Source organism: Haplochromis burtoni, unplaced genomic scaffold (genome assembly GCF_018398535.1).
Source record: "Haplochromis burtoni strain Fernald_Lab_line unplaced genomic scaffold, NCSU_Asbu1 Contig_119, whole genome shotgun sequence".
Classification (NCBI taxonomy): domain Eukaryota; kingdom Metazoa; phylum Chordata; class Actinopteri; order Cichliformes; family Cichlidae; genus Haplochromis; species Haplochromis burtoni.
In genome coordinates this window covers 631,276-643,436 of record NW_024582480.1, presented here as the reverse complement: position 1 = coordinate 643,436, position 12,161 = coordinate 631,276, and positions in this window count along the sequence as shown.

The window sequence follows — 12,161 nt, the reverse complement described above, 5'->3', positions numbered from 1 at the left end:
GGGAATAGCTGCATGGGTGACCTGCGGGCACTGACCCTTCCAACCATTTCCACACAAGGCTGAGAGTCACTCAACGGGGGGAGACACTGACTAAATCTGCTGATCTTTGATCTCGCACGCTCAAACACACCCAACGGACAAAATAAGTAAGATTGTGACTATCTGATGATGAGTGCCAGAAAACAGTCAAATTGTGTACTTCTTAATCCTACAGGATACAACTGATGCCAAAAAACTGTTTGAAAATACAGTACGACCCTCTGGCAATTGCACACACTCATTTACACAAACTCACACACACAAACATCAGATCTGACGATTCAGATTCAACTTGGAGTGGGTGTCATCTGCTGTGCCCATTCACAGCCACAGCAATGAAAACAAAATGCTAAATCTGAAGGATCCGTGCTGTCAGTCTGATTAAAAAAATGGTCTCTTTTCATTTCAAGGTGTGTAAACAACCAGGGAATCTTGGACTAATTTGTTGAACATAGTTACAGTTGTCAAGGTAAAACCTGTCCCATTTGAAGCTCCTCTTTCTGAAGTGTTTATGTTGGAAGTGGTTGATTCCTCTCCCTCTGGCGTATTATGGCTAGACAGGGTCGATTGTCAATAACTGTCACCCACAGAGGAGAGGAAGAAACGGGGCTCATTTGCCTTTGCCTGCTGTGTAATTAGCCCTAAAACAAAATGCTTTGTGCTGAAATGCAGAAACTGGCACCCCTGCCAAGCAAACATAACATCACCTGGCCAAAGAAAACATCGATGTGTGGCATGATGGAACATAATCACCTTTTTCCTACTCACGAGGCATGCAAATAGTGCAGATCTCCAACACAAAAGTGCTATTACGAGCTAATTAAAAAATATGAAATCCATTCTGCAATGTTGTCTCCTGGTGTGTACTGGTTTGTCCAGACAGAGCGAGGGAAAAAAATCCACCTGTTCCCCCCAGGGCTCAATGCTAAACAAGCCCTCCTGAAAGGAGGAGAGGCCTGCAATCCAAACTGGTAACAGATATATGTGAATATTAAAAGCACTTCATTTTACCCCCTCCCGTATACAAAACCCCCCAAAAAACAATTGCGCCATTGTGCTTGGTGCCAAGTTGTGTTTTCCTCGGTGGTTATTACTCATGGGAGTGATAAATGCAGCCCTCTAAGTGGCTTCCCTCTGGATTTCCCGCAAACAGGACATCTCTGCCAGATTCTTCCATGCTTACTCGATCAGCGAAACACACCTACAACAATTTACACATGCAGCGTTAATGCTTTGATAGTAGTTGTTATAGGCTGTGCTCCGGTTGTTGAACTTTAAATAGATGATGTGTTAATTCTGACTTGCAAGGTTTTTATTCTGTTATAAAAAAAAATAATAACAACATATGCCATGTTGTCAAAGACGGTGCAGACGTTGCGGTCCTTGAAACGTTTAACTCTTTAATTCTGACTTCATTACACAGCAATCAAACACCATAACAGCTAATCAACGCAAACCAGAGAGATCACAATGATTCCACCTGCCTTACTTCACAGGATCATAATTAAGCATCCAGTCAGTCATAACTCCAGAAAACAGTGGCAGGATTGTTCAGTAACATCACCACAAGGAATTTAACCCCATTTACACAGACAAATCACTGAAATCCCCACCAAATAAAACAAATCCAAGAGTGGCTTTTCATTATTGTGATGCCACAAGACTGTTTTCGACTAATTATTTCAAGGCAAACCACCAGGCTGTCGGACGTAAATTATGAGCAGCCGAGCAATTTGCATTTCCAGCGAGTGGAATAATACTGAGGTTAGTGAGCTGTTGTTGGACAAATGAGTTAAGGGATGCCTAACCTAAGTTTTGAGCTGATGTGTTTACGTGACGGCTATATTCATTTTTTTCACAAATATTCAGTATTTCATTTCAATCCAGACCAAAAAATTCACTTTGAATTTAATTAAGACTTCACTTTGTTATTCCCGAATTTAACTGGATATCTTTTGAATTTGAAGCAGCCTGATTCATAAATAAATACCTGTGCAACAATTTGCATTCTTTTTCATAATTTAAATATTACGGTAATTCTCGATAACAACATCATATCTGACTGGATATCACTATAATGGCACATAATATGCATGGGCACATGAGCATTGGTATCATTATAATAATAATAATAATAATAATAATAATAATAATAATAATAATAATAATAATAATAATAATAATAACACATGTCTGCATTGGCAAAAAATAATAGTATAATAATGTAATTTAAAATTTTAATTCCTTCTCATTTTAAAGTTACAGTCTCTAAAATTTCACCATTAGACGCTCTTGTTGTTTCGCCAGTTTGTTGCTAGCTGTGCAGAAACGGGAAGTCTGCACGTCTAATCTGCTCACAATAAGTAACTGTGACAATATCAGGAATACACAAGCATGTTTATTGTTACTAATTAATGGATAGTTACTGTAGGCTACATCTCAAAAGGCAATGTTGAAGTTCTGATTTAACACTGAATACAACCAACTGAGCAGCAAATAAGGTGTATGTATCTGTGACAGAGTGATAATCAGTGATGACAAATTTTCAATCTAAACTAACCTAAATCAAACTTGTCTGTCTTCTACTGGTCTACTGATGGCTATCTTAGCTTGCATCTTATAGGACCTGTTTGCTCAAGCCTTCTTCGAGCTTGTCAGCAAGCACAGGAAACTCCTCCCGTCTTCTCTTACCCCCCTTTTGTCTCCTACTCACTCTCCCCATCCATCACCATCACCGCTGCCTTCCCCGCCTCACTCACCTCCCCTAACGCCAGTTTGATTTATGGGCTAGCTGTGCTACCTGGCCCAAGACGACAGGCTATTTCCATTACTGCTGGGATTCTCTGTAATAATGGGATCTGAAGTAATGGCATAGCACGAAGGCCAGCTGTCTTGTCCCAGCTGAGCAACAACAACAGACCTCCAGAGAGCGAAAATATTCATACACTTTGCTCGAACACTTGATGTTGTTGCATTTATCGGTGGAAACACGTGTTTTCAACTATGTTCTACCTCGAGCGACGCACTGTTTTGTAATCTCGATCTATAATTTATGTTTGAGTCATAAAATTCAAATCCACCACACACAGTTGCTTACGCAGGCAAGCAGCTAGCAACTTGTTCACATCTGCCCAGAACAATTCGCTTCTGCATACAAACATATAAACAACATGGCAGTTCTTGGAATATATTTAAAATGTGTGTAAGAGGGTGTGAGTGATCCCAGAGGAGTGACTCCGACCTGAGAGACTTTCATGGCTCCACCTCCACTGAAACGTCGCGTCTGTCAGCAGAACAGACAAAGTGTCCGGCCTCTTTGATTCTGGGCTCAGAGTTGTTTTTGAATCTCCTGGGTCAGCATTGCATCACTTCCCCTTTGAGGTAGTCTCAGACGAAAAGTGTCACTTGCTTGTTGTTATCTAAGTCGCTCTGACAAAGGCAAGTTCACACATTACTTGAAAGCTTGGTGCCTCTAACAGTTTGATGAAGGGTTACCTAAAATGACTTTAGCTTTAAAGTTCAAGAGACAGCGCTGCTTTTTTTCAACACGGATGTTGTTGTGGAAACCAGAATAATTATTTATTAAGGCAAATACTTTTTCATGTCACAGTAACTTTAATTGGAAATGAAAGAAAAAGGCTTTAAAAATACATGATTTTCAGGAGAGGTTTTTAAAGAAGCTTTAGCCACCTGGATGCTGGCAATGTGTTGATAAGCACTTACATAGTGCAGAAGCCAGTTGATGACGAATAAGACTGCACAGCTGACTATGCTTATCAGTCATACAAGCACAATGACAAACTTCTCTCTTAGCTTCAAAATCAATTTAAAGGACTGGTAAGTCATCCTTTGAGTTTACTTAATAGAACGATATACACATAAATATACATTGATTATGTATTCCAACAAATTGATGCATTCCTATATGCTTAGAATTGTTCCATCAAAAAATATGTAGGTGTGGGCACCACTTTGCGGAAAACACCTTGTTGACCCATAATCTTGAATGCAGTGACCAAGATGGACACTTTGCCTAATAGCTTTAGAAGCAATTGCATGTAGCTTGAGACTGGCCACAAAAGCAGTATGCCAAAGGCGGAGGAGATTAGAAAATGTAGTTGGGAAGGACAGGGACAACACAACCAGCATCTGGATACAATCTCATACTCTTCCTCACCTAAAGCCTCATGTCCTCCCATCAGGGCTCCAACGCCAACAAAAACGTGCACAAATATGTTTATTCATTCTCAAGACGGTCACATTTACTTACTGTCAGCAGATTAATAAAACACAGTGCTTCTGTCTCCAGACAACTGCCAAGAACTGGCTAAACAACAACAGCTGGTTATATGCTAACATTATGCTAGCTAATGTTAGCCTAAAGGGCCCAAAAACACGCTTTTATTTGCCAAGTATCCAAGTCCAACAATATCAGAGCTAGTTAAATAAAAGTTTCCCTATCACCTGCTAATAGCAGCTAACAGTGGTAAAAACAGCAGTGCTTACTGACAGAAAGTTCAGGAAAGCCTCAACCAATCACCTCGTCATCGCCGTCATCAGTTAGAAGTGAGCTTCAGCGACTCATCGAGTCATATCAGACTCCTTTCACAAAGTTCTACAGCTTTCTCCAGAGTAAATAGGTCAGCAGACTGGCAGCCCACATTCACTACAAATGTACGGTAGCCAGAGTTGTTTGTCCTACAGCAGCCACTGTAGCTAGGTTTTAAATAAGGACAGATCATTGGAAGGAACTGAACAGAGTTTTTGATATACAAAATTTTAGTATTTGGTGATTACACTCAAATGACCCATCACGGCAGAGTAAAATGTCTAGACGCTATGGTGGTGAAGATAAGATGGAGGGTTGGATGGAGTGTCTTGCATGAGGGGAGGAAGCAGGCTGCATTTAGCAGTCTGCAAGGGTAACATGAGAGTTTTATTTAAAGTACGCAGAGTGGAGGCTGATTGGCTTGAAGAAGGGCGGGTAGAAAGATGATTGGGCTATGATTGATGACGATGATTAAGTCTTACAGACTGGGAAAATGAAACTGATGGAAACAGCCAAATTACCAGGGAAAGCAGACAGATGAGTAAATAAAGATCTTCCTTATTAAACTTATGTATTAGCTTCATTATGCACTTCAATTGGGAGGTGTAAAAGACAGGATTCAGTTGAGCGCAATCTGCAGTCTACTGACATCTAGTGGTTAGTTTTTCCACACTATAACTTTAAGAAATGAGTACTTTGGGTAATAGCAAAAAGAGTATAACTTTGAGTGTTTTTGACAGTATCCCAGTTTAAAAAAAACAACAAAAAACCAAAAAAAAGAAAAAAGACTTCATTAGGAAGTGTAAGATGAATTGACAGATGTTTGGCCTGTGCTGCTGGAAACAATGCCACACACCAACGTTTTAACTCAGCTCATGCATAAAAAACTTGGCAGCAATCAACTGTAGACCGCAACCCCCAATGAATCACAGCAGTTAATGCCGAATTAATAATGGGAAGTTGTTTATGACCTCGAAAAGGTAGATGACTTATTATTGTCATCAGGCTGCTGACAGACGATCTGTCTGCTCTGTCTGGCTCTCCATTCATACAACATTCATTAGCAACTGAAGCATTTGTAAACACACTAAGTGTAAAGGTAACCTGAGCTCACAGCAGGTTTCATTAAACAGGTAGACTGTTGTACGTGTACAAATTGCAGTTGTAGTACCTACTATGGCTATGCTATAAGAAGGGAAAAACACCTAACACCATGGCACACTCCCTGAGGTCTATGTTTCACGCTCTGATGAGGCAGACTATGAGGAGATCTACATAATGTTAGGGAGTTGGTTTTAATCTTTTGCTGATCTGTGGACTTTCCCTCCTTCTTTAATTTCTGTATCAAAGACTGAGTTGACATGATAATATCAGCTTGCTAGTGTATTGCATAACCCATTCGGGTCAAAGAGTTCTAAGTGATAATGTGAATTAAAGGTCCTTGATTAATTACATGTCAAAAATTATGCAACATGGATCTAAGTTACAAAGAAAAACAGTAACAGCATTTTCATAATGAGTCTGCTTTCAATCATAATTATCAATAAAAAGTCCTGTGCAGAATACTGACAGGTGTACTGCTTTAAAATAGACCAAACATAAACAGTATTAAAGTGCATTAGGGCATCATAAACTGGGCATTTAATCCATGCTACTCCATTATTTGTATAACACTTCCACCGCAACATCAAAACCACACCTTGTGCCACTAAAACAGTCCTAACCTGCTGTCAAAGCAAGGACCTCACAAGACCTCTGAAGGTGTACCGCTGCATGTGCTGTGTACTATGGCACCAGTATGTCAGCAGCAGATACTTTAAGCCTTGTGAGCTGCAAGATCTCACTTGATTCCCACCAACTTTTATCATTTTACTCAAAGCATTCCTGAACAACGTCTGTAACAGAACTTACCCTGCTGAAAGGGGACACTGCTATTAGGCGTAGGTTATTGGTACATATCAAAGTGATACACACAGAGACTGACGGGTTTCTAGGAGCACATTGCTCAAGGCTTCAAACTGCCTCTGCCAGCTTGCAAAAGAAAACGTGATTCATAAACCAGGCTGTCCTCTCTCTATGGTCCAGTTCTGCTGCTCATGTGGCTATTATAGGTGCATAACAAGCCAGCATTAACATCCAGTATATTCTACAGTAGCTCTCTTGGTTTGGACCACATGGGCCATCCTGTGGTTCACATATACTGAACCCTCAGCTACCTACCACCAGTTGCCTTTTTTAGACTGCTTTTTGTAGACGCCACAGCATGCTGCAGACTGAATAATAACAGAATTTAGCTCATGTTACAATCTGTTATATTGTCATACTTAGCTTTTTCCTACACACCAGTGTTGGATTAATTTATATATATTCCTCATCCCTTGATAGGTGCCATCATAATAACATAATCAGTGTTATTCACTTCAGCTGACAGTGGTTTTAATGTTGTGGGTGAACTGTGTTTACTTACCACAGAGTCCAGGAAGCAGCTATTCTGCAGCTTTCAGTCACATCACATGATTTACCTCATGTTTAGATTTCAGTCTTCAAAACCTACAAAAATCTGTTTTCAGCTGCAAGCTGTAGACACAATCAGGAACATATTGTTACGTAGCATTTCTGGTTCAGTCGTATCTTTTGTTGTCTCTGATGCATATTCTGTGAACGGGTGTATAAAGTGTAGTGTTTCCTCTAGCTAAGGTCATCTTTACCTTCCTCAGCCTTCTTTAAAGCCGGGCTCGGTGAGGCCCACCTGGCAGCGGAAGGCAGGCTGGAGGTGGAGGGGGTTGGTGGTGGTTGGTGGCGGGGAAGCGTTGTGGGTGTTCTGCAGCGTCTGGGCTGGACCAGGCTCGCGCTGTCGGGTGTGTGTTGTGTAACCCAAAGCCGCGGATGGATCGCCCCACCCCCACCCCCACATGAGCTGTCAACTGACTTACTGACTGAATTAATTAAATTAATTCCCACTGTGACAGTTTCCTTTATGAGGCAAACATAAATACTATATCGTCAAACTGGAATCACAGAGAAACAAGAGACTGCTGTGCGTGAGTTAAAAGACTTGTTTCTTTTGCCTCAGTAGTTTATAAAAGCAGCACTTCGGAAATACAGAAACAAACACACGAGCAACAAAACCCCAAACCTGATGTTGTTGTCATTTCTTTTCCCCCCAGTTAGATCATACTTAGTGTAATCTAACCTATAAAGACTTTATTACTCATAAAAAAGGTGTACCTGTAAATTAGAAGGTGTTCAGCTGGATTTATCCTTCATTACATGCCGAAAATTTGACTTTGATGTTTAAGGGGCAAAGGTGTGTGAGTGAAACCAGAGATGCAAGTGGGTTTAAGAGTGCTTCTTTTTGCCACATAAACTCTGCACGGGAAATTTGATGCATGCAAAAACAGTTGCATAGATGCAGATTTTACTTGCAGCTCTTTTGCATCCCCTCCTTTTTCCCCAGATGAGACTCTCTCACGCGCTCAAACAGGCGATGGTTGTACAGTTGTACTGAAGAGAGGAGGAGGGGATAATTTAAAGGTGAATTAGGGCCTTTTATACTGATACCATATTGTCAACATGGCCTGTAAAACCTCCTCCTTCACTCCTCTTCCCTCCCTTCCCTTCCCTGCCATTCTTTCCTCAGTTCCTCTTTATTTGTTCTAATTCCAGGGACCGGCTGGGTCTTGCCTGGATTTGGAGAGTGCTTGGTTTCAAAGGGTAATTGACACCTTACCTGTAATTTCATGGTTTCACTCCACCTGCCTTTGATGTCTGGGTCTCAGTTGGGGTTGGGATGCGTAGGAAAGAGGCGATGTCATTTTGCTGCTGTAAGCTCCACCGCGAGTCTCTTCCAGCATGCCTGTTTTTTTTTTTTTCTTTTCTGAACATGAATGGCATCTCATGCAAACCCGGTTTATTAAAGCAAGGCGTGAGGGACGGGGAGGGGCCGGGGTGCTTTTCTTGTGGTGACAAATAGGCCTATAGATTTGTCAAGACTGACTAAGAGACAGAGGGATAAGAGATGACTCAGTGGTAGAGATGATGACTTCTTCAGTTTAAGTGCATCAGATGAAAACCACATGAAAATCTGTGGTAACTTTTGTGGAATTTAAAGAAGAAAAATTGGACTCACTGTAAAGGTCCTGATATAATTGTTCTTATTTTACCCCGTTCATGCGTACAGGGAGCTAAGAGGAAGTCAAACAGCTTAACAAGGCAGCATCTTGTTGTGCATGGTCTCTTCCCAAAGTACATACTGTGTGGGACACCTCGTAACAGAAGCTTTGCACTATTTTTTTGTCCACTTATTAATTATCGTCGTGATTAATTAATAAAAAAAAATACCACTGTTAAGTTATTCTTAGTGGCTGTGTTTATATTAATGCAGTCATATTTGTTGTTGTAATATTTATTATAATTTTTGGGCTTTTTACAGCAAGTTGGCATAAATAATATCCTCTCTCTCTCTCTCTCTCTCTCTCTCTCTCCTTTTTAAAGGTTATTAGTTAGTATTAATTAGTAGTTAGCAGAAAACTAAACCGTAGAAATATTCTGTTAAAATACAAAAAGAGTCTCGTCGACCAGGTTTTTTTTGTCCTGTGGCAAATGTCAGCTACTACAGTCTGCTAATCCCACGCTGTTATCTCTTAAATCTACTCGATTATGAATGAAAAAAAGTTGAATGACTTATGCATTATGCCTCACTCCTGACTGCATGCTCTCACATGCACGCTGACAGGATGAAAACTGGTTAGATCACACATTTGAATCATCTTTTTTGTTTGTATGCAGCAAATAATAATAATAATGATGATGATGATGATGATGATGATATTCATGATTTTTTTTACATGAGGGATGAAAGAAAGTGCAAAGTGTACAGTTTGTGCTCGAAGCTTGAGAGCTGCTAAAAGAACCGTTAGATAGAACATTAACTGAATTATTGGAACTTTTCTTTTCTTTTTCTACGTTGGGGAAATGTGTCTCGTTAGCACAGCAGAGATGCGCCGTGCAGGGGTGAGAGGAAGGCTACCTGCAGATCCAGGCGAGCAGCAGTGAGTGATGAGAAGGGAGTGACAGGAAAATTGCATTTGTGCAACCATGAATCATTACAAACAACCCTTTAAAAGGCACCCCTCACTGTAATTACCTCCTCTGCGATGCTCTATTACGGGGTACTTTATTACCTTCTATTACTTTGCTGTGCTTGCCTTGGCAGATGTAGACCTCACACTGACTAACAAAGCCTGGCAGGTGAATCTACAAGACTTTATCTGTTTGAGGGCAAAAATAGAGACACGCACACAAAAAAAGCGGTATGGAAACAACCTTTAAAGTCAGATTGTGTAACTGGCTCCGATAAATTATGTTATTTAAGGTAACTGAGCTGTCCATGCACTCTTACACTGCTAGTTTTTTGGAGTGTAAAACTGCACTAATCGATCTGTAATGACTGTGGAGCACATTTACTAATGGCTATGACTATCTGTATTTATTAAAGAGGCCAGAGTCTCAGTTTTGTCATTGAAAGGCATGGACACAGGTGTTTTTGCAGCTGGCCTTGTGTATTCCGGTTTCAGAGCAAAAGCTTTTGGAAGTGGAAAGTATTTAAATGATTTGCAATTTACTGTAAATTAAATTGCAAATCATTTAAATGCTGGAAAAATAAAAGCATGCCATGTTTTGCACCCAGCGTAGTTTTTATAGTTTCCATTAGGGGTGTTAATTTATTTGGAAATGGAGTGGGAGTTTATCGGAAGGACTGCATAAACGGTGTGGGTGGATGGATCAAAGCTGTGAGCCCAGGGCCTCGAGCTTTGGCTGTGCCATGTAACGGCTCACTGAAGTGAACTTTGGAGGGTGAAGGAAAAAATCCCAATGCAAAAAGTAAAAAGTATATGAGTAAGGATTGTCACATTCTTAGTCACTGTCTTTTAAAATGCAACAATTACTGAAACTGCATGTTAGATCAATATGTGAATATCACAATATAGAATATTGACTTTAATCAATGTACGCTGCCTCACACACACACAAGCACACGCACACATACACAAAAAGAAGTAATGATGCATGCATTTACTGAGCAGGTGAAAAGTAACAGTAACTTTGGCTGTTACGTTGTTTCCACCAGCTAATTTACACTGGTTAAATTCAGGTAGTTAGTAAAATGAGCTAGCTGTGGTTTTGCTTAGAAATGAATCCTTGGTTAGTAGATCTATTAAAACTATTGGCTCCCTTATAAAAGGGGACTTATATATAGTGTTAAATCTACAGTGTAGGCCCATCATAACAATTCAGAAACCCTAAGCTGTAAGTTGATATCTCTAGAAGTGTAACTGCACATTGCTTTGGTGCAACTGTGGTCATTCAGGTATTAATGCTGGTCGCTTGTGTGGGCTACATCTTAGGATCTACTTGAATTCCCCGCTTAAGCACAAACTAAAGTTAACTGCTGCAGATGTATTGCATTAATTCTGTGGTAATTGTGGCAATTATAAAAACAAATTTAAAATAACAATCTCCAAGTCACCTGCAAATTAAGGACATAGGAACCATAGTCAAGGTGCTAAATATACATATTTTTAATTATGAATTTTTTTTGTTCATTCAAACGTTGCTTTTGTCAAAAACTATGTGGAGGTAATCTGGACCCAGTGCTTCCTGAAGCACCCACCACATATTCGATTGTTGTATGGACACTTTTTTAGGAAGCACGCTATGAAGCTGTTATCAGAAAAGTTGGATTTGAACTGGAAGTCCAGTGTCTCCACTGGCCCCAATACTACAGACAGAACATCAGGTGATAGTTTGCTCTGGATTATTTGAAGCTGTGCTTTTGGCCCATTGCTCTGTTGCAGGTGGAAATTAGTGTCTGTCTAGCACCACAACATACATGCACACACCTGTATGCACATCATCATTATTGAGAGCCCCTTTATATGCACAAGGAGTGCTAAGGGTGTGCAGTTTTTATGCCTTAACAACAAGCTATTTGGAGAATTCAATGCTTTATCAGAAGGATTTCCTTACTTTTTATCTTTAGTACAGTTTCTGCAACAAAACATTTTGGATTTAGAGAAACTGTAGGCTGTTTTTAGTAAGTATCAACTATCACACATCTGTGTTATTACTGCAGTAGTTATGTCAAAGCAAGCCCGTCCTAAATGTTGTGAATAGGAACTGTACTATGCACTCTTCAATTGTTAACAATAGAGCTGATGAACCGTCCCAATGAGCAGAGACAGACTAAGCTGATCACAGAAAAGTAGATCAGTGCAGCGAGAGATCAAGAGGTGGAGGTGGGAGTAGAGGGGGAAATAAAAGACAAGCGAATGAATGAATGAAAATATATTGGTCATCCTGAGTTCAGCCCCTATTTGCCTGCTCTGAGTCTCAGTTGTGGGCTGCTTCACCGCATCTCTGCCCAGGCTCTGCTTTGCTGTTGGGCAGAAATCCAGTTTTCTGTCCAAATTACCAGCTCTGCTGCACGGAAGAAGGCCTGCAGGGTGAGAAGATCTCATCCTCCACCCCCCTGTCTGAACCCCTTGCTGGCCCGGTGTGAAGCTGACGGAGC